The sequence below is a fragment of the Schistocerca serialis genome, chromosome 10 (genome assembly GCF_023864345.2).
Source record: "Schistocerca serialis cubense isolate TAMUIC-IGC-003099 chromosome 10, iqSchSeri2.2, whole genome shotgun sequence".
NCBI classification, from domain to species: Eukaryota; Metazoa; Arthropoda; class Insecta; order Orthoptera; family Acrididae; genus Schistocerca; species Schistocerca serialis.
In genome coordinates this window covers 134,337,527-134,357,052 of record NC_064647.1, presented here as the reverse complement: position 1 = coordinate 134,357,052, position 19,526 = coordinate 134,337,527, and positions in this window count along the sequence as shown.

The window sequence follows — 19,526 nt, the reverse complement described above, 5'->3', positions numbered from 1 at the left end:
GCGTGCAGTGTTTATTTAAACAATTTGAGGCAGTAGCACCATCCAGTGTGTCCACCATAAGGTCTAGAGTCCAACTGACGTAGTACACAGCACTGCCACCAGAGGGCACTGTCGTCGCTTCCATGATGTAATCCGAGATGCTGGTCTGGGGGGGGGGGGGGGATGGTGGGAACAGGACTCAGCCTGTTATGGGCTGCTGGAGAAGGAAGGAGTGTACTTTATTTATTTTAGAACAATTTATTTGGGGGTGGATTTCACGTAGTTCATTTATTACACTGATAGAAAACACTCATTCTGACATGCTTCGGGTCACAATACACAGCATACAGACCTGAAAACTATGCGTAAACTGTCAAAATAATGCAGTACAATGATGTGGAGACACGCAAACAACTCGAAAATTGTCAAAATAATGCATGTACAATGGTCTGCAAACAAATTCACTAATTCTAAACTGTACAAATAATGCAGTATTTAGCCTACAGACTTGCAAACTTTTCGTAAATCATGTCCCATTAGGATCGCTAGAAACAATGCACCCTGTGCTATTTTGGGAAGCATTGGAACAGATTTCTATAGTGTTACCTGTGAAGTCAATATCCATATGTAGAGAAGTATTGCGCCAGCAATGGTAAACACACGCACGATGCCCAGGGGTGATTTGGCTCTTCCTTACATAGACATGTGACATCAATATAGCACTCAAAGAACTCTAACTGTATATCCGAAAATAGACGTGACTTTCACCTGATGTCTCACGGTGGTGTCGATGCATGTGTATCAGCGAACTGTTCCACACTGATACGTCATGGTTGATGATAGTTTGAAAGGTCTTTTTAAATACATCATGGTTGATGATAGTTTGAAAGGTATTTTTTAACGTGCAGCGAGTGTTCGTCACTGCATTATTTTCGGCTGTTTACGTGTTGTGTGCATGGTTGCAGAGCCTTTTGCATGCATTATTTTGGTGACTTATGAATAGTTTGCAGGTCTGTAGACTAAATACTGCATTATTTGTACAGTTTAGAATTAGTGAATTTGTTTGCAGAGTGCTATATATGCATTATTTTGATAGTTTTCGAGCTGTTTGCGTGTCTCCACATCATTGTACTGCATTATTTCGACAGTTTACGAGTAGTTTTCAGGTCTGTATATTGTGACCCCAAGTACGTCAGAACAAGTGTTTTGTATCAGTGTAATAAATAAACTACGTAAAATCCACCACCAAACAAATTGTTCCAAAATAAATAAAGTACACTCCTTCCTTTCTCCAACAGCCCAGAACAGGCAGAGTCCTGTTCCCACCATTCCCCCCCCCCCCCCCCCCCCCCCCAGTCCGGCATCTTGGATTACATCAATTACATCATGGAAGGGATGACAGTGCCCTCTGGTGGTACTAGGTCAGCTGGACTCTGAACCTCATGGTGGACACACTGGATGGAGCTACTGCCTCATATTGTTTAAATAAACACTGCATGCAAAATAAAGACTTACGTCCATCCTGTCCAGCAGCCCAGCACTGGCTGAGTCTTTCTGCTGCCAATTCCTAGGAAGAGGAGGCGGTTGGATGACTTAGATTAGCGGAGGTAGCCCAAGTGACCTATTTTCCCACCATTTTCTTAGGTTAGTGGCGGTAGCTGTGGTATGTTGCATTGTCCTGCTAGAATATGAACTTCCCGCCATTTTCTGGAGGAAGAGGGGGGGAGAGGATGGGGTTAGGTTAGTGGAGGTGGCCCAATTGAACTATTTTCCTGCCATGCCGCCATCTTGAATACATTTAGCAACAATGCAGAGTGGGGTGATTTCCTCTTTGTCCCACTACTATTCTCACCTTCGAAGAGCTCCATCGGCGCAGTTGGGTGCGGTCGTGCATTTTCGCCCATAACAATGAAGTCAGGACTGAATGCACCCCGGAAAACATGCACACGAGCTAGGAGCACAGTGTCGTAATAATGGTGACCAGTGGGTGTACTGTGTACAGAGATTTGGAGGTCAGTACAGCCATGCAACATTATGCCTCCCCACACCTGGACCACTTAAACGATCATGTCCGACATTATTCCTTGATGCATTACGTACCCTCATACGGCCAGATGTGGGAGCACGTATCGGATACAGCAGCTTTGTGGAACATGATCGTTTAGACAGTCCAGGTGTGACGAGGCATAATGTTGCATGCGTGTACTGGCTCAAATGGCTCTGAGCCCTATAGGACTTAACTTCTAAGGTCATCAGTCCCCTAGAACTGAGAACTACTTAAACCTAACTAACCTAAGGACATACACACATCATGCCCGAGGCAGGATTCGAACCTGTGACTGTAGCGGTCGCGCGGTTCCAGACTGTAGCGTCTAGAACCGCTTGGCCACCCCGGCCGGCATGCGTGTACTGACCCCGAGTTTGTTTTGTAATGTTACCGAGAGTTTATGAATATTTTTTTATTTTCATGTGTTGTAATATTTCTTTGAATGTTGTAGAAGACAACTTGGAAACGGCAGATGCCACATCGATCCAATGGGTTGAGCTGCTTGAGCAGCTTAGTACACACACAGGAAGATTTCATGTAAAGAGTGTGTCCGGTTATAGAGGGGAATTACATAAAGAGTAAGTGGTGTTGTGAGTGAACAATTTTAGCAACAGAAAGTAACAGAGAAATAAAATCAGCGATTAGACAATATGATACCAGGGAAAGAGGAAATGCTTAAATCCACTGATACAATAATGAATCAAGAACGACTAAAATTCCGAAGAGTATTCCTAAATTAGCTTGTGTTCCTGGTATGCCGTAGCAAAGTAAGCTTCTGAATAACATCATAGAAATCGACATAATAACGGGAAAAGAAAAAGACAAGCCAGTAGTCTTATAGCGAATTTTAATGAATTCCGTTATAGAAGGCTACTGTTTCGTTAAGATTAGCGTCCAGTGTGACTGCCATTAAAGCACAAGGGAAAGCATGTCAACGTCGTAGACATAATTTAAAAGAAACGCGTTTCTAAGACGGCTACATAAAGCGAGTTCGCTTATTGGACAACCACAAAACTTACACTTTCTTTGCACCAGAGTTGTTCGAATGCTATACTGATGTCACATGTCTGTGTAAATAAGAGCCAAATCACCCTCTCGGCAGCGTGCGCGTGTTTACCGTTGCTGGCGAAATACCTCTGCAACTTGTAGTTTGTAACAATACACTTTGAATAAGTCACATGCCATACAGATGAGATGATTAATTACTCAATATTTCCCAATAAAAATAAGAAATGAAGAAGTGACCAATGGAAACGGATCATTTTCAGCAAGTAAAAAGTGAAATTAGACGTGGATCGAAGGTTCCTGATAAGTGGAGATCCTTCGTTTGTTATGTGTCATCATCTGCTCCTCACCCTCCAACCCCCCTCCTCCCTCATCGACCGACCCCGCCAACAACATTACTTATAATGTACTTTTACTTATAGTTTTAGCGTAAAAGCAGTACATACAATTTTAATAATAACTTATTTACCTCAGTGTGTTGTAAATCTCTTTAGTATAAATTTCAGTAAACTGAAATAGGAAAAAATACAGCATTTTAAAAGCATTCTTTCGAATTTTTTTTAGAAATACGCTTGCATCATAATCAGTATTTTTCGAAGCACTAACATTATGAACACAGGTCCGTAGACTATAAGGGGAATTCTGTTTCGTTTTCGCCTATGTGGATGTGCGAATTTAGCCAGCTGGAATGTTCACGAGGCAGAAAGAGGATCCACCTGGCCAGGTCCTCCCTCCTGTGTCAGACATAGCTTGTAATTTCTAGAATTCCATACTATTTTCGAGATACTTTTGATTTATCGACAGAAAAGGTTGAAATTGTTTGTAAAAATGAATAATTATGTTTCTACTAAAATATTGTTGGGTCGGGGGAAGGTTCATTATGACGCTCCCTATATCTGGCGCACACTTGGATCTGCACGAGAGTAAAATATTAAATAAGTACCTACTGAGTGTGAAACAGCCTGCTGTTCCATTGCATTCATATCCGGAAATAGAGGCCAGCAGCCGAGAAGGACACAGTATCCCAGCGCCAGTCATCTGAACGTTCCAGGAAACATTGTCCAACGTTGGCCGCCGCCTATTTGTTTTTATTTCGTTCCGCTCAGAGACAATATCATAGAGAGGCAACATCACGACCAGAGTGAAGAAAATTGAGCAACCCTCCATAATGTCTTCAGAAGCGAAGGAAGGGGCGATGTTCATAATATGCGTAAGGAAATAACGAAATTACAATTATAGCCAGAGACAGTATCACCTCTGAGCGTAGCGCATTGACTCTTATTGACTGGCGACTCCATAGAGTGCTGTGTGCACAACGACCATATACGTGAAATTATAAGGAAGGTCAGCGTTGGCCGTAATTTTGATGGTTTATTGAGAGCAAAATCGATTTTCAATCATATAATGATCATCTTCAGTGCTGTAGAGTACAAATTAAAACTCACAGGCACTGGTATCAAGTTATTATCAGTAACCAAAGCTATGAAATGATCACAATAACTCCAGATCGTTTCATAGCTTTGGTTACTGATAATAACACCAGTGCCTATGAGTTTTAATTTGTACCCTACAGCAGTGAAGATTATCAGTATGTGATAGAAAATCGATTTTGCTGCCAATAAACCAAAAAAATTACGGCCAATGCTGACCTTCCTTTAAATTGCATTGCCTCTTTGTGCAGGGTGTTCTAGGAGGAATGGCAGGAACCATCATTCGAAGCAAAAAAGGCTGATAAACATGATCTCTAAAACGCACACCTTAAGAGCTATGAGCACTTGTTCATCTCTTCAAATTCAAGCTCTTTGCTTTCCACGTTTTGGGATAGAAGAGATGTGTTTCACTGTGGCGATGTTGAATAAGTGCTTATAACTCTTAAGGTGAGCATTTTAGTCCATCGTTATTGCTCCACTCTGTCTCCTCCAGAATATGGAAATTAAAGAGCCTGCAGCAGAATAGATTTGTTTCACAATATTGAAGATGAACAAGTGCTGATAGCTCTTAAGGTGTGCCTTCTAGAGCCTGTGTTTGCTAGACTTTTTTTCTTCGAATGATCGTTCGTGCCACATCCCTCAATACTGACCATTCCTATGTATATAGTCTCCTGTCAGTGTCATTAGCTTTCATGCACATACTGTAACCGCAGATGGTCAGTAAAAGAGTACTCGCTTGAGATAAGAAATATTTGTAATTTTACTCTTTTGTGTGTCCAGTTGTACGCTGCACAAACGTTAGCCAAGAGTTCCAAAAGAAATTCGGCAAAAGCTCGCTTTCAGAACAACCACAGATGGACTTTCGAAAATATCGCGGCTACTAGTACAGCGCAGGGAGCGCTAAATAACGTGCCACAGCCTCTGTGTGTACTCTTATCTATTTGGTTCCGCCCCAGCAGAGATGGGTCAACAAAAGGCGATCGCGCCGCCTTGCTTTGTCGGCTCCATTCCTGCGGTCTGCTGCGGTTGACAGCACCGTTATAGTCTCCCCAACTGTAACGGCTGCCCACCGTTAGCCTGCGCCTTCTGCTAGTTTAGCTCGCTCTTTTGTTTCATTCTCTGCCGCTACCGTATCAGTTTCGTGGTGGTAACAGAACCCTTGAATTTCTTTTGATTTTTTATTTCATCTTTTTAAACTTGGATTTGTTTGGTGCATGTACCACGCACGCACATCGTATTACACAGCGTGATCCATTAATAGTGACCGGGCCACGAAATAAACATCAAACGAAAAAACTACAAAGAACGAAACTCGTATAGCTTGAAGGAGGAAACCAGATGGCGCTATGGTTGGCCCGCTAGATGGCGCTGCCATAGTTCAAACGGATATCAACTGCGTTTTTTTTTAAATTGGAACCAACCCCCATTTTTATTACATATTAGTGTAGTACGTAAAGAAATATGAATGTTTTAGTTGGATCACTTTTTTCGCTTTGTGATAGATGGCGCTGTAATAGTCACAAACGTATAAGTACGTGGTCTGACGTAACATTCCGCCAGTGCGGACGGTATTTGCTGCCCATGTTAAAATGGAGCGTTTACCAATTGCGGAAAAGGTCGATATCATGTTGATGTATGGCTATTGTGATCAAAATGCCCAACGGGCGTGTGCTATGTATGCTGCTCGGTATCCTGGACGACATCATCCAAGTGTCCGGACCGTTCGCCGGATAGTTACGTTATTTAAGGAAACAGGAAGTGCTCAGCCACATGTGAAACGTCAACCACGACTTAAACAAACGATGATGCCCAAGTAGGTGTTTTAGCTGCTGTCGCGGCTAATTCGCACATCAGTAGCAGACAAATTGCGCGAGAATCGGGAATCTCAAAAACGTCGGTATTGAGAATGCTACATCAACATCGAGTGCACCCGTGCCATATTTCTGTGCACCAGGAATTGCATGGCGACGACTTTGAACGTCGTGTACAGTTCTGCCACTGGGCACAAGAGAAATTACGGGACGATGACAGATTTTTTGCACGCGTTCTATTTAGCAACGAAGCGTCGTTCACCAACAGCGGTAACGTAAACCGGCATAATATGCACTATTTATGCAACGGAAAATCCACGATCGCTGCGACAAGTGGAACATCAGCGACCTTGGCGGGTTAATGTATGATGTGGCATTATGGAAGGAAGGATAATTGGCCCCCATTTTATCGATGGCAATCTAAATGGTGCAATGTATGCTGATTTCCTACGTAATGTTCTACCGATGTTACTGCAAGATGTTTCACTGCATGACAGAATGGCGATGTACTTCCAACATGATGGATGTCCGGCATATAGCTCGCGCGCGGTTGAAGCGCAATTGAATAACGTATTTCATGACAGGTGGATTGGTCGTCGAAGCACCATACCATGGCCTGCACGTTCACCGGATATGACGCCCCCGGATTTCTTTCTGTGGTAAAAGTTGGAGGATATTTGCTATCGTGATCCAGCGACAAGCCGGCCGGAGTGGCCGAGCGGTTCTAGGCGCTGCAGTCTGGAACCGCGCCTCCGCTACGGTCGGAGGTTCGAATCCTGCCTCGCGCATGGATGTGTGTGATGTCCTTAGGTTAGTTAGGTTTAAGTAGTTCTAAGTTCTAAGGGACTGATGACCACAGCAGTTAAGTCCCATAGTGCTCAGAGCCATTTGAACCATCCACCGATAACGCCTGACAACATGCGGCAGCGCATCGTCAATGCACGTGCGAACATTACGGAAGGCGAACTACTCGCTGTTGAGAGGAATGTCGTTACAAGTATTGCCAAATGCATTGAGGTTGACGGACATCATTTTGAGCATTTATTGCATTAATGTGGTATTTACTGGTAATCACGGTGTAACAGCATGTGTTCTCAGAAATGATAAGTTCAAAAAGGTACAGGTATCACATTGGAACAACCGAAATAAAATGTTCAAACGTAGCTACGTTGTGTATTTTAATTTTAAAAAACCTATCTGTTACCAACTGTTCGTCTAAAATTGTGAGCCATATGTTTGTGACTATTACAGGGCCACCTGTCACAAGGCGAAAAAAGTGGTCCATCTAAAACATTCTTCTTTACGTTCTACACGAATATGCAATAAAAAATGGGGGTTCTTATTTTTTAAAAAAACGCAGTTGATATCCGTTTGACCTATCGCGGCGCCATCTAGCGGCCCAACGATTGCGTCACGATCGATGGACCACCCTGTATTAGTGATAAACGCGATGACTACTATGAAATGTGTAGTGACATCCTCAACACATGATACAGAAGTTCTGTGTGTAAACAATCAGTTATACAGGGTGTTTCCGTAAGAACGCGCAAAAATGCAGCAGGACATAGAGAACGCTCCACTGAACAATTTGAGGTAGGGAACCTTGGGTCGTACAAGCCAGCGTAAGGAGATATGGAAGTAAACTTTTCTACCCCTTTGTCTAGCAGTTTATTTACAACTAACATGCGTGCAAGTTTACATGTGCTGTGCTGCTTATTTACAAGTACGAGGTGCATTCAAGTTCTAAGGCCTCCGATTTTTTTCTCCGGACTGGAAAGAGATAGAAACATGAGTATTGTTTTAAAATGAGGCCGCGTTCATTGTCAATACGTCCCAGAGATGGCAGCACCGTACGGCAGATGGAATTTTACCGCCAGCGGCGAGAATGAGAACTGTTTTAAATACTTAAAGTGGCGACGTTTTCCTTAGCGTGCAATCATTCGTTTTCTGAATTTGCGTGGTGTGAAACCAATTGAAATTCATCGACAGTTGAAGGAGACATGTGGTGATGGAGTTATGGATGTGTCGAAAGTGCGTTCGTGGGTGCGACAGTTTAATGAAGGCAGAACATTGTGTGGCAACAAACCGAAACAACCTCGGGCTCGCACAAGCCGGTCTGATGACACGATTGAGAAAGTGGAGAGAATTGTTTTGGAGGATCGCCGAATGACTGTTGAACAGATCGCCTCCAGAGTTGCCATTTCTGTGGGTTCTGTGCACACAAGCCTGCATGACGACCTGAAAATGCGAAAAGTGTCATCCAGGTGGGTGCCACGAATGCTGACGGACGACCGCACGGCTGCCAGTGTGGCATGTTGCCGAGCAATGTTGACACGCAACGACAGCACGAATGGGACTTTCTTTTCGTCGGTTGTGACAATGGATGAGACGTGGATGCCATTTTTCAATCCAGGAACAAAGCGCCAGTCAGCTCAATGGAAGCACACAGATTCACCGCCACCAAAAAAATTTCGGGTAAGCACCAGTGCTGAAAAAATGATGGTGTCCATGTTCTGGGACAGCGAGGGCGTAATCCTTACCCATTGCGTTCCAAAGGGCACTACGGTAACAGGTGCATCCTACGAAAATGTTTTGAAGAACAAATTCCTTCCTGCACTGCAACAAAAACGTCGGGGAAGGGCTGCGCGTGTGCTGTTTCACCAAGACAACGCACCCGCACATCGAGCTAACGTTACGCAACGGTTTCTTCGTGATAGCAACTTTGAAGTGATTCTTCATGCTCCCTACTCACCTGACCTGGCTCCTAGTGACTTTTGGCTTTTTCCAACAATGAAAGACACTCTCCGTGGCCGCACATTCACCAGCCGTGCTGCTATTGCCTCAGCGATTTTCCAGTGGTCAAAAGAGACTCCTAAAGAAGCCTTCGCCGCTGCCATGTAATCATGGCGTCAGCGTTGTGAAAAATGTGTACGTCTGCAGGGCGATTACGTCGAGAAGTAACGCCAGTTTCATCGATTTCGGGTGAGTAGTTCATTAGAAAAGAAATCGGAGGCCTTGGAACTTGAATGCACATTCTTCGTTGCTTGCAAGGAACAAGGAGGACAGCCTTATTCCTAGAATTCATTATGTATGTTTTGTTTACATTATTTGTCCGTTAAGGGAGATGTCTGGGATTGATTTGTAACCCTTCCATTACCGTACCGGAAGTACGGTCTTTTCTTGATTACGTTGACGATCTTGTCCACTATGATGGTGTTAAGAGCTGCGAGTGCCAGGGAAGTGGGAACTGGTCCGCACGAGCTGCGACCCCCCTCCCCCTCGTGGCGTCGCGCCGTGTGCTGCGGGGCGTGCCGCAGCGCCGGCGTCCCGTTATGCGGCGACATTACGCCCCACGCCCGGCCATTGTTCCTCACATTCTACGGTTCCACCAGGACGCGGCTGTCACCCGGCCCCACAACTCGCCGGCTTGAGAGGAGTGGACACGGTGGGCGGGTAGGCTGTATGTCGCTCTGAAAGCTCTCGGGAGGCCGGGAAATCATTCCTGAGCAACGGCGCAATCCAGAATTTGGTTTTCCGTGATTTCCCCAAGTCACCTAAGGCGATTTCCGGGATGGTTCTTTAGAAACGGTCAAAGCCCCCAAGCTCGTACTGCTCGCACTCCGTCTCTAATGACCGCATCAACAACGGGACATTGAACTCAAATTGTAAAATATAACCTTTTACGGCCGGAAATGTCACAGCTAATAAAATATTCCGGACTATTATGCCATGGTCGAATGGATTTCACATTAAAACCCAACATTTCATTCCCATCTGCGGAGGACATATTCATGGGGACGATAGTAGCTTCCTTGAGTGTACGATGGACATCCTGGCACGCTAATGACTGTAGCGGAATTCCGTATACGCGTGCTCCCGCTCAGTGGCGTGACGTCATATGCTTTGAATACCCGGCTGTAATTGATGTTATCTGTTGTAGTCGTCCGATGTTGCTATTACCTCATGCTCGAAGATTGGTACACATCGTCTTCAGCTCCGTGATCCAGGTGTCATTCAATTTCAAGCCCTCCTCCTTCCTACTGAAATTCCTAAGTTGTGTAAGAATCTCGGTGGTCTCTCTGAATAGCGTTTCGTGGTACCCGCTTGTGGCTGCCAGTACTTGAGTCCTATCGAAGTGAATATGGTGGTCTCTTGCCTGCAACGCGTATTCTGCGACAGCTGGTTTGTCAACCTCTATACTTCTGCAATTATCCTTGTGCTCTTCTAGTCGTTATTGACCGATGTTTTTGTAGTTCTCACGTAGATATCAAATTGGCTCTGAGCACTATGGGACTTAACATATGAGGTCATCAGTACCCTAGACCTTAGAACTACTTAAACCAAACTAACCTAAGGACATCACACACATCCATGCCCGAGGCAGGATTCGACCCTGCGACCGCAGCGGTCGCGCGGTTCCAGACTGAAGCGCCTAGAACCGCTCGGCCACCCCGGCCAGCTCACGTAAATATCCCCAAAACTACACGGACTCCTACAAATTTCTACCTTTCCCACCGGTTTGCAAGCATTATTAGTCAATTTTAGGTGTATCTTCCGGACGGCTTTGTAGATTACCGCGGTATTCCGTTTTTTTTTTTTTTTTCAAGATTTTTTCCTGTACCGTCGGTATTGTCCTTAATGAAAGGCAGGAAAAATATCGATTTCAGAGGCGCTTGTGCATTGCTATGATTTTTGCGCAGAGATCTTAACGCTCTTTTCACCTCAACGGATGAATAACCATTCTTCAGCAAAGCACTGAAGTTACAACCCCTCTTGAATGAGATTTTCACTCTGCAGCGGAGTGTACGCTGATATGAAACTTCCTGGCAGATTAAAACTGTGTGCTGGGCTGAGACTCGAACTCGGGACCTATACCTTTCGCGGGCAAGTGCTCGACCAACTGAGCTACCCGAGCACGACTCACGCCCCGTCTTCACAGTTTTATTTCTGCCAGTACCTCGTCTCCTACCTTCCAAACTTAACAGAAGCTCTTCTGCGAACCTTGCAGAACTAGCACTCCTGAAAGATAGGATACTGCGTAGACATGGCATAGCCACAGCCTGGGGGATGTTTCCGGAATGAGATTTTCACTCTGCAGCGGAGTGTGCGCTGATATGAAACTTCAAGGCAGATTAAAACTGTGTGCCGGGCCGAGACTCGAACTCGGGACCCCTCTTGTCCTCCGCAGATGGGGACGTAATTTCGGCTTATAATGTGAAATCCATTCGACCATGGCAAAATTGCCCGGAGTATTTTATTAATTTTGATTGAATGTTGATGTTGTTTTATTGAATTAGAGGATCAACGTGTCTGCTTTAAATTTCGAGAAAACCATTACAGAGACATAGCAAATAGTGCAGCAAGCCTATGGCGATGAGTGCTTAAGCCGACAACGCTCATGTCAGGAACGTCTACGAAGCTGTGCGTCCCAGTCGAAGACTGACTGTCCGAAATTTGCAGAAGCATGTGACATTTCAGTTAGATTATGTCATGAAACCTTGACACAGCATTTTGGAATGCATCATGTTACCTCCAAGTTCGTTCCACGGCTCATGAGTCAAGACCAGAAAGACCTTCGCCTAGCAAATGATAATGTGCCTTTCCTTATGAGAATCGCAACTGGCTCTGAGCGCTATGGGACTTAACATCTGAGGTCATCAGTCCCCTAGAACTTAGAAGTACTTGAACCTAACTAACCTAAGGACATCACACACCTCCATGCCCGGGGCAGGATTCGAACCTGCGACCGTAACGGTCGCGCGGTTCCTGACTGAAGCGCCTAGAACCGCTCGGCCACACCGGCTTTGGGGGAGGGATCCAAACAGCCAGGTCATCGATCCCATCGGGTTAGGGAAGGATGGGCAAGGAAGTCGGCCGAGCCCTTCAGAGGAACTATCCCGGCATTTACCTGAAGCGGTTTAGGGAAATCACGGACACCTTAATCAGGATGGCCGGGTGCAAGTCCAAACCGTCATCGTCCCGAATGGTGATGAGAGATGGGTGTACGGTTATGATGTTGAGACCAAGGTTCAATCCTTACAATGAGTCGGGAAAGGTTGTCCAAGACGAATAAAAGCTCCTCAGGTCAGGTCAAATGTCAAAGCCATGCCAGTTAATCGATGTTACTATCGGGACGTGTTGCGACGCCTGTGAGAAAATGTGAGAAGGAAAAGGCCTGAAATGTGGCGAGACAATTCATGTATATGTCTCTCGCATCACGATAACGCACCCGCTTATTCATTCCTGTTGGTGCGTGACTGTAGCACAAAAATCGGAATCACTGTGCTGCCTCATCTCCAGATGTGGCCCCTGCGCACATTTTTTATTTCCAAAGTCGAAAATGCCGTTGAAAAGACGAAGATTTGCAACGGTAGACGACATAAAAGAAAATTCGCAGACGGCGCTTCGTGCGAGCCAGCAAGAGGCGTAACGAGGCTGCTGCCAGAAGTGGAAACGAGTTTGGGAGCGGTGTATCAAATTTGGAGTAGAGTATTTCGCAGCCTACTATGCACAAGAAGTAAAAGATAAGCGTAGAAAAATTCTGTGGACAAATCTCTTGCTTTTTGTTAATAGACCTCGTACATATAGTGTCTTCTATTAGTTGCATTACATCATACCGCTCATACTGAATGACTCCTCCGATGTTCAGACTTCAGACATCTGGTACGCACCATCTGTACTGTATTAAGCAAGGCGCCTCTCCACATCTGTCATCGATAAGTTAAACATTGATGTGAATCTTCAGGTTTTGGCGGCGCAAAGACTGTTCCATTAAGACTGCGGCTCACTCTGAAGATGGCTAAACGTTATACGGCCGAAATATTAGAAGAAGAAGGAGATTTCTTGCGGCTGCATACCCGAAACTTAATGGAACAATTTAAACATTATTCATCACGTCTTGAAGCGCCTAGTATGCAGCGCACGCGTTGGTCTTTCGATTGTTCGTATGAATTTGAAATGCATCCCTGTTGGTTGTTGGATATTTTTGAACACATTCTAGGTCGAATTCTGAACGTATCATAAGTTGATTGTTGAATGCGTGCGTAGTGTACGTGATGTCTCTCCCAGGGGAATCCCCGTCGCATCTAGAAATAAAAGAACTTTCGTACAGACAAAAGGGGACGGGGCTATACGAGCTGAGCTCAATAAACCCGATTCGGGGGATGGCTGTCGCTGATTGTTTATGTGGTTGATCGGGTGTGCGGATGATAAGCGTTGTTATAATTACTAGCGAAATCCATAGATCCAAACTACAAGATTTGAAATAAACGATTATCAGGAATAACAAACAGTTCAGGTTATCTTCTCGGTGCATCCAAGAAAACGAAATTCTGTCAGAAAAATTTTGCCAGATCGCTACACTACTAACGGTCTGTTGTACAGTCCCCGGTTAGCAGCCGCTATTCTCGGAATAGCGCAGAAAACGCGATGTACGAACACATAATAACGCCTAACCGAAGAATAAACGCGGGGTAACTAGACCGGTGATTCTGACAGGACTAGTGAAGTTATTGGAGAATAAGTTTTGACATTGGCAGGAATAGTTGAATTAGTGAAGAAACGGGCGCATCACACAAATTATATGGATGAATATGACGATTCCAAATTTATATAAAAATTTCGTATTACTACTACTACTACTACTACTACTTCTACTCCTACTATTCGATCTCATGCTTGAAAAATTGGAGCATATAGATGAAATGTGAATCTGTTTCCTAACATCAGACTTTTTACTTGTAGCAGGCTTAATAGGCATTCGATATCGGTACTTCGTGGATTATATTCCGTCATGTTATATATGTGCAGGAGGTAGATAAAAATGACCGTTTGCGCCAAAACAGTCTCGCTTATTTGGTATGTATTACAACTGCTGCAATATTGGAAAGGCCTATTCCGTTTTATCTAACAGATAGTGACAAAATAGACGCAATCAAATCAAGAAACCACGCCAGCCTTGGGTACTATTCTTGTTAACAACTTTTTCAATATTAGACACGTTTAACGAACTTTTTGAGGTTATAGATTCTTTCTCAGAAAGGAAAGCACTCCGTGTAAGACTGTAGCAAGATTAGAGAGAAGAAAATGCTGGGACCAAAAGATTGAAGAAATGTGAGCTGTCTTGCTTGTCTCTTGTCTTTATCGCTTTTATTATTCCTATATTTATTTTATGTCACACTAAAGAGAAAGTTATTAGCTAACAGGCAATAAAGAGTGCAAATTTTCTCAAGAGTTCTCATTCTATCGGTCACAAATAATCCCACCCAGTATTAATTACTAATTGTGAGTTTTTTTGGGGGACTAGGATGTCAAACTTTCCGACTGGGAGCAGGAGAGGCACCTTAGGACATTTTAATTTCCACTCTCCTGAATATAGGCTTGGTGGCTTCTGTTATAAAATATACACCTTTGAATTCCACTTAGCGAAATACATGACGTACTGTGTGAAGAGGCGCGGCACTACACTTAAGCACACTAAGACAAAATGTCTTATATTTCTTCGAACATATATATTTTATATAAAACTTTTCAGAAAAATGTGCGCTTCAAAATGAACATATTTTTGAAAAATCGATTTTTTTATGTTTTTTCTGTCCTATCTCAAACGCTTGAGGGGAAGTTGTGGGGGGGGGGGGGGGAGAGGGCGCCACCATACCAAGTTTTTTCCCTGGTTCGGAAATATCATAGATCCGGGGCTGCTGACGGAACTACGTCGAGTGAAGGAACAGGATTGGAATACTTGTGCCCTACTACGGAAACAGGAGCCGTGTACGGGCTTTCCCTTGAAACGAGCAGTTTTATGGCTGAGGCTCTATCAGTAAGAGAGACACTCAGATACGCACTACATAATTTCAGGAGAGCGCTCGAGAAACTATGATTTCTTCAATGAATACGAACTAATCCATCATTGTATCAGACAAAACAGAAGAATCTTTAACTACCCGTTAGCTGTACAAATATTCCCTCGGTAGTTTCGTCTTCGTCGAAACTGGCTGAGAAATTGGTGTTGAAAGTGGACTTTTGTCTGTAATGTAGGCTACATCAGATTTGCAGTTCACACATTTCAGCTGCAGTTGGATGCAAAAGGAAATATTGTTTACGGCCATTCGAGTCTCATTTACTATAATTATGGTACAGATAAATGGGTAGCCTCATACTGCACTGATATTCTGCGATATTGTTCGACTGCAATAAGCTAACACTAAGGTAATTAAGTAGAGTTATTAATGTGTGGCAAGTAAGTCATTAACAGAGTTACTGTATGAGTTACTCATTACACTGTCCTGAGCAGATAACCATAACAGACTGAGTAAAATATACGCAGTGTGTATCGTTTGTTAACAACATAGCTTACAGTCTGATCTTATTGTCACTATAGGTATTGATCATTTCTGAAGTTTGATACAGTCCAAGTTAATTACACAGTCGCTATCCAGTCAATCATTTAAAACGGTCACTATATTATTGAATGATCTCCCAGACACGGAATTTAGATAAAACATGCCACATTTTTTGAATTGCAATTTGCACTAAATCGTCTGTGGTACAATTATCCTTATCGGCAGATACAGATCTGGCAAATTTCATAACATTCCGCAGGCTGGTATAACTAACTTCTCATTAAAACCGAATCTACGTAATGCTGTTTGCTGGATTTTCATAAGCTACAGTTAAAGATTTACGGTTCTGAGTAACTAAATAGTGAATGGAAATTCGTTTAAAAATGAACTTTCACATACAATTATCACTTCGGTTGAATTATGCTGGTCAAAATAGCGAATTTTATTCCAGTAACAATGTTTTAACTACAGATTTTAATTACATCTCAACTAAATGAGTGTTGAAGTTGCTAACATATATTCGTCACTCTTTGTAGGCGTACATTCTCTTTTTATGTAGATTTTTCTCTACTTTATCAAGGAGTTAGTATATGTTTCCATATAAACAATGATAATGAAATTTGAAGTTACTAATATTTTGTAATTTTTTGATGAACTTACGGATTCTAAATAACAAAAAGAAGGTAATATAGTAAAGTTATACTAAATCAGCCTGGAGTCAGTATTCGAAGTTTTAAGATAATGCGCATATGGCATGTAAATGACAATATCGAAGTTATCACAAAATAAATTTAAAAAAAAGGAGGGCGAAGAAGAACACAACAATCCATTTGCTTTATTACGAGTGAAGCTGCTCTGGGACAAGGGGCATTCAAGAATCAGAGACAACGAGATTGTTGACTGATTAGGAAAGAGTAGCATCACACAAGGAAGGAATGCCTTTCTTTGTGCGTCTAAGTTATAAAGACATCGTAACCACTGTAGCTCAAGGAGCATTTGGCCCCAATACGCCAATATCTATTATTTTTTTGGGGTGCACATGGGTCCTGAAGATAGCATAATGAAGAAATCACTATGCCAAAGTGCTTCCTTCGAAGATTTGACTGCAACTGAAGTTTGAGTTGCAGTCAAGTCTTCGAAGGAAGCACTTGAAGTACGAATTCACAATATCCAGAAACATATGGTCCCAGAATGCCAGTGTCAATTATTTTTGAGAGGTGCATATGTGATCTGAAGACGGCACAATGAACTACTGAAGTTGGTATCAATAGTAAAATAAAATAACTTCTCAATTGCACAGCTGTTTGGCGAATTTCTTTGTTAAGTATTTGACCAGCCGCTGTCCCGTGCCCACAATGGATCAATAGAGATACCGCAGTGTTACACTCAACCAAATTAAAAATGCGTGTATTATAAGTATTTTCTGCAGTCCACTTGATCGCCAGACTTCTGAAATAACAGAAACTGGAAGACTTCTGACGGTGAAAGCTTCTTGCCTGACCACTACTATTACTACTACTACTACTACTGAAACTAAACTGCGTATGAACATCCGTTGAAGGCCCGCCGTGTGATCCTCAGCGCATAGGCGACATTGGATGCGGGTATGGAGAGCATACGGTCGGCACGCCATTCGCCTGGCCGTTGTCAGCTTAGACGCTAGGAGCCGTTACTCTTCAGCAGGTAGCTCCTCAGTGGCTCCCGAGGGCTGAGTGCACCCCGCTTGCCAACAGCGCTCGGCAACCCCGACAGTCACCTATCCGAAACCAACAGTGCTTAACTTTGGTGATCTGACGGGTAGTCGTTTTACCACTACGCAAGGCCACTGGCCCTAGTAATAATAGTAATAATAATAATGATAATATGTAGGCCCCTACAGTAATGCAGCAGCCATTACATAGTTACTGTTACTTTGTGCTGTCAAGCAGTTTATCAATATAAATAATCAAGCAGTTTCTGGCCCATTTGAGGAACTAGCTAAAATTCTGAGAAGGCATTTTCATGAGGATATTTAAGGATATGTGACGTACACGTCTCAATTTTTCTGTCATAGATGCGTCGTACAAAGTATGTCTGTAGTGGGTGGATTATGTGAGGAAGATGTTGTTCACATATTCGTTTCAGAAGCTGTAATCTCATGTAGTCTCCAGCACATACTGCCCCACGTTAATGCTAGCATTTGGAAAAATGTAACTATTGGTGACTTATATAATCAGTATTGTTGTTGTTGTTGTTGTCTTCAGTCCTGTGACTGGTTTGATGCAGCTCTCCATGCTACTCTATCCTGTGCAAGCTTCTTCATCTCTCAGTACTTACTGCAACCTGCATCCTTCTGAATCTGCTTAGTGTATTCATCTCTTGGTCTCCCTCTACGATTTTTACCCTCCACGCTGCCCTCCAATGCTAAATTTGTGATCCCTTGATGCCTCAGAACATGTCCTACCAACCGGTCCCTTATTCTAGTCAAGTTGTACCACAAACTCCTCTTCTCCCCAACTCTATTCAATACCTCCTCATTAGTTATGTGGTCTACCCATCTAATCTTCAGCATTCTTCTGTAGCACCACATTTCGAAAGTTTCTATTCTCTTCTTGTCCAAACTATTAATCGTCCATGTTTCACTTCCATACATGGCTACACTCCATACAAATACTTTCAGAAACGACACTTAAATCTATACTCGATGTTAACAAATTTCTCTTCTTCAGAAACGCTTTCCTTGCCATTGCCAGTCTACATTTTATATCCTCTCTACTTAGACCATCATCAGTTATTTTGCTCCCCAAATAGTAAAACTCCTTTACTACTTTGTCTCATTTCCTAATCTAATTCCCTCGGCATCACCCGACTTAATTCGACTACATTCAATTATCCTTGTTTTGCTTTAGTTGATGTTCATCTTAAATCCTCCTTTCAAGACACTGTCCATTCCATTCAACTGCTCTTTCAAGTCCTTTGCTGTCTCTGACAGAATTACAATGTCATCGGCGAACCTCAAAGCTTTTATTTCTTCTCCATGGATTTTAATGCCTGCTCCGAATTTTTCTTTTGTTCCTTTACTGCTTGCTCAGTATACAGATTGAATAACATCGGGGATAGTCTACAATCCTGTCTCACTCCCTTCCCAACCACTGCTTCTCTTTCATGCCCCTCGACTCTTATAACTGCCATCTGTTTTCTGTACAAATTGTAAATAGCCTTTCGCTCCCTGTATTTTACCCCTGCCACCTTTATAATTTGAAAGAGAGCTTTCTCTAAGTCTACAAATGCTAGAAATGTAGGTTTGCCTTTCCTTAATCTATTTTCTAAGATAAGTCGTAGGGTCAGTATTGCCTCACATGTTCCAACATTTCCATGGAATCCAAACTGATGTTCCCTGAGGTCCGCTTCTACCAGTTTTTCCATTCGTCTGTAAAGAATTCGTGTTAGTATTTTGCAGCTGTGGCTTATTAAACTGATAGTTTGGTAATTTTCACATCTGTCAACGCCTGCTTTCTTTGGGATTGGAATTATTATATTCTTCTTGAAGTCTGAGGGTATTTCGCCTGTCTCATACATCTTGCTCACCAGATGGTAGAGTTTTGCCAGGACTGGCTCTCCCAAGGCCGTCAGTAGTTCCAATGGAATGTTGTTTACTCCCGGGGCCTTGTTTCGACTCAGGTCTTTCAGTGCTGTGTCAAACTCTTCACGCAGTATCGTATCTCCCATTTCATCTTCATCTACATCGTTTTCCATTTCCATAATATTGTCCTCAAGTACATCGCCCTTATATAGACCCTCTATATACTCCTTCCACCTTTCTGCTTTCCCTTCTTTGTTTACAGCTGGGTTTCCATCTGAGCTCTTGATATTCATACAGGTGGCTCTCTTTTCTCCAAAGGTCTCTTTAATTTTCTTGTAGGCAGTATCTATC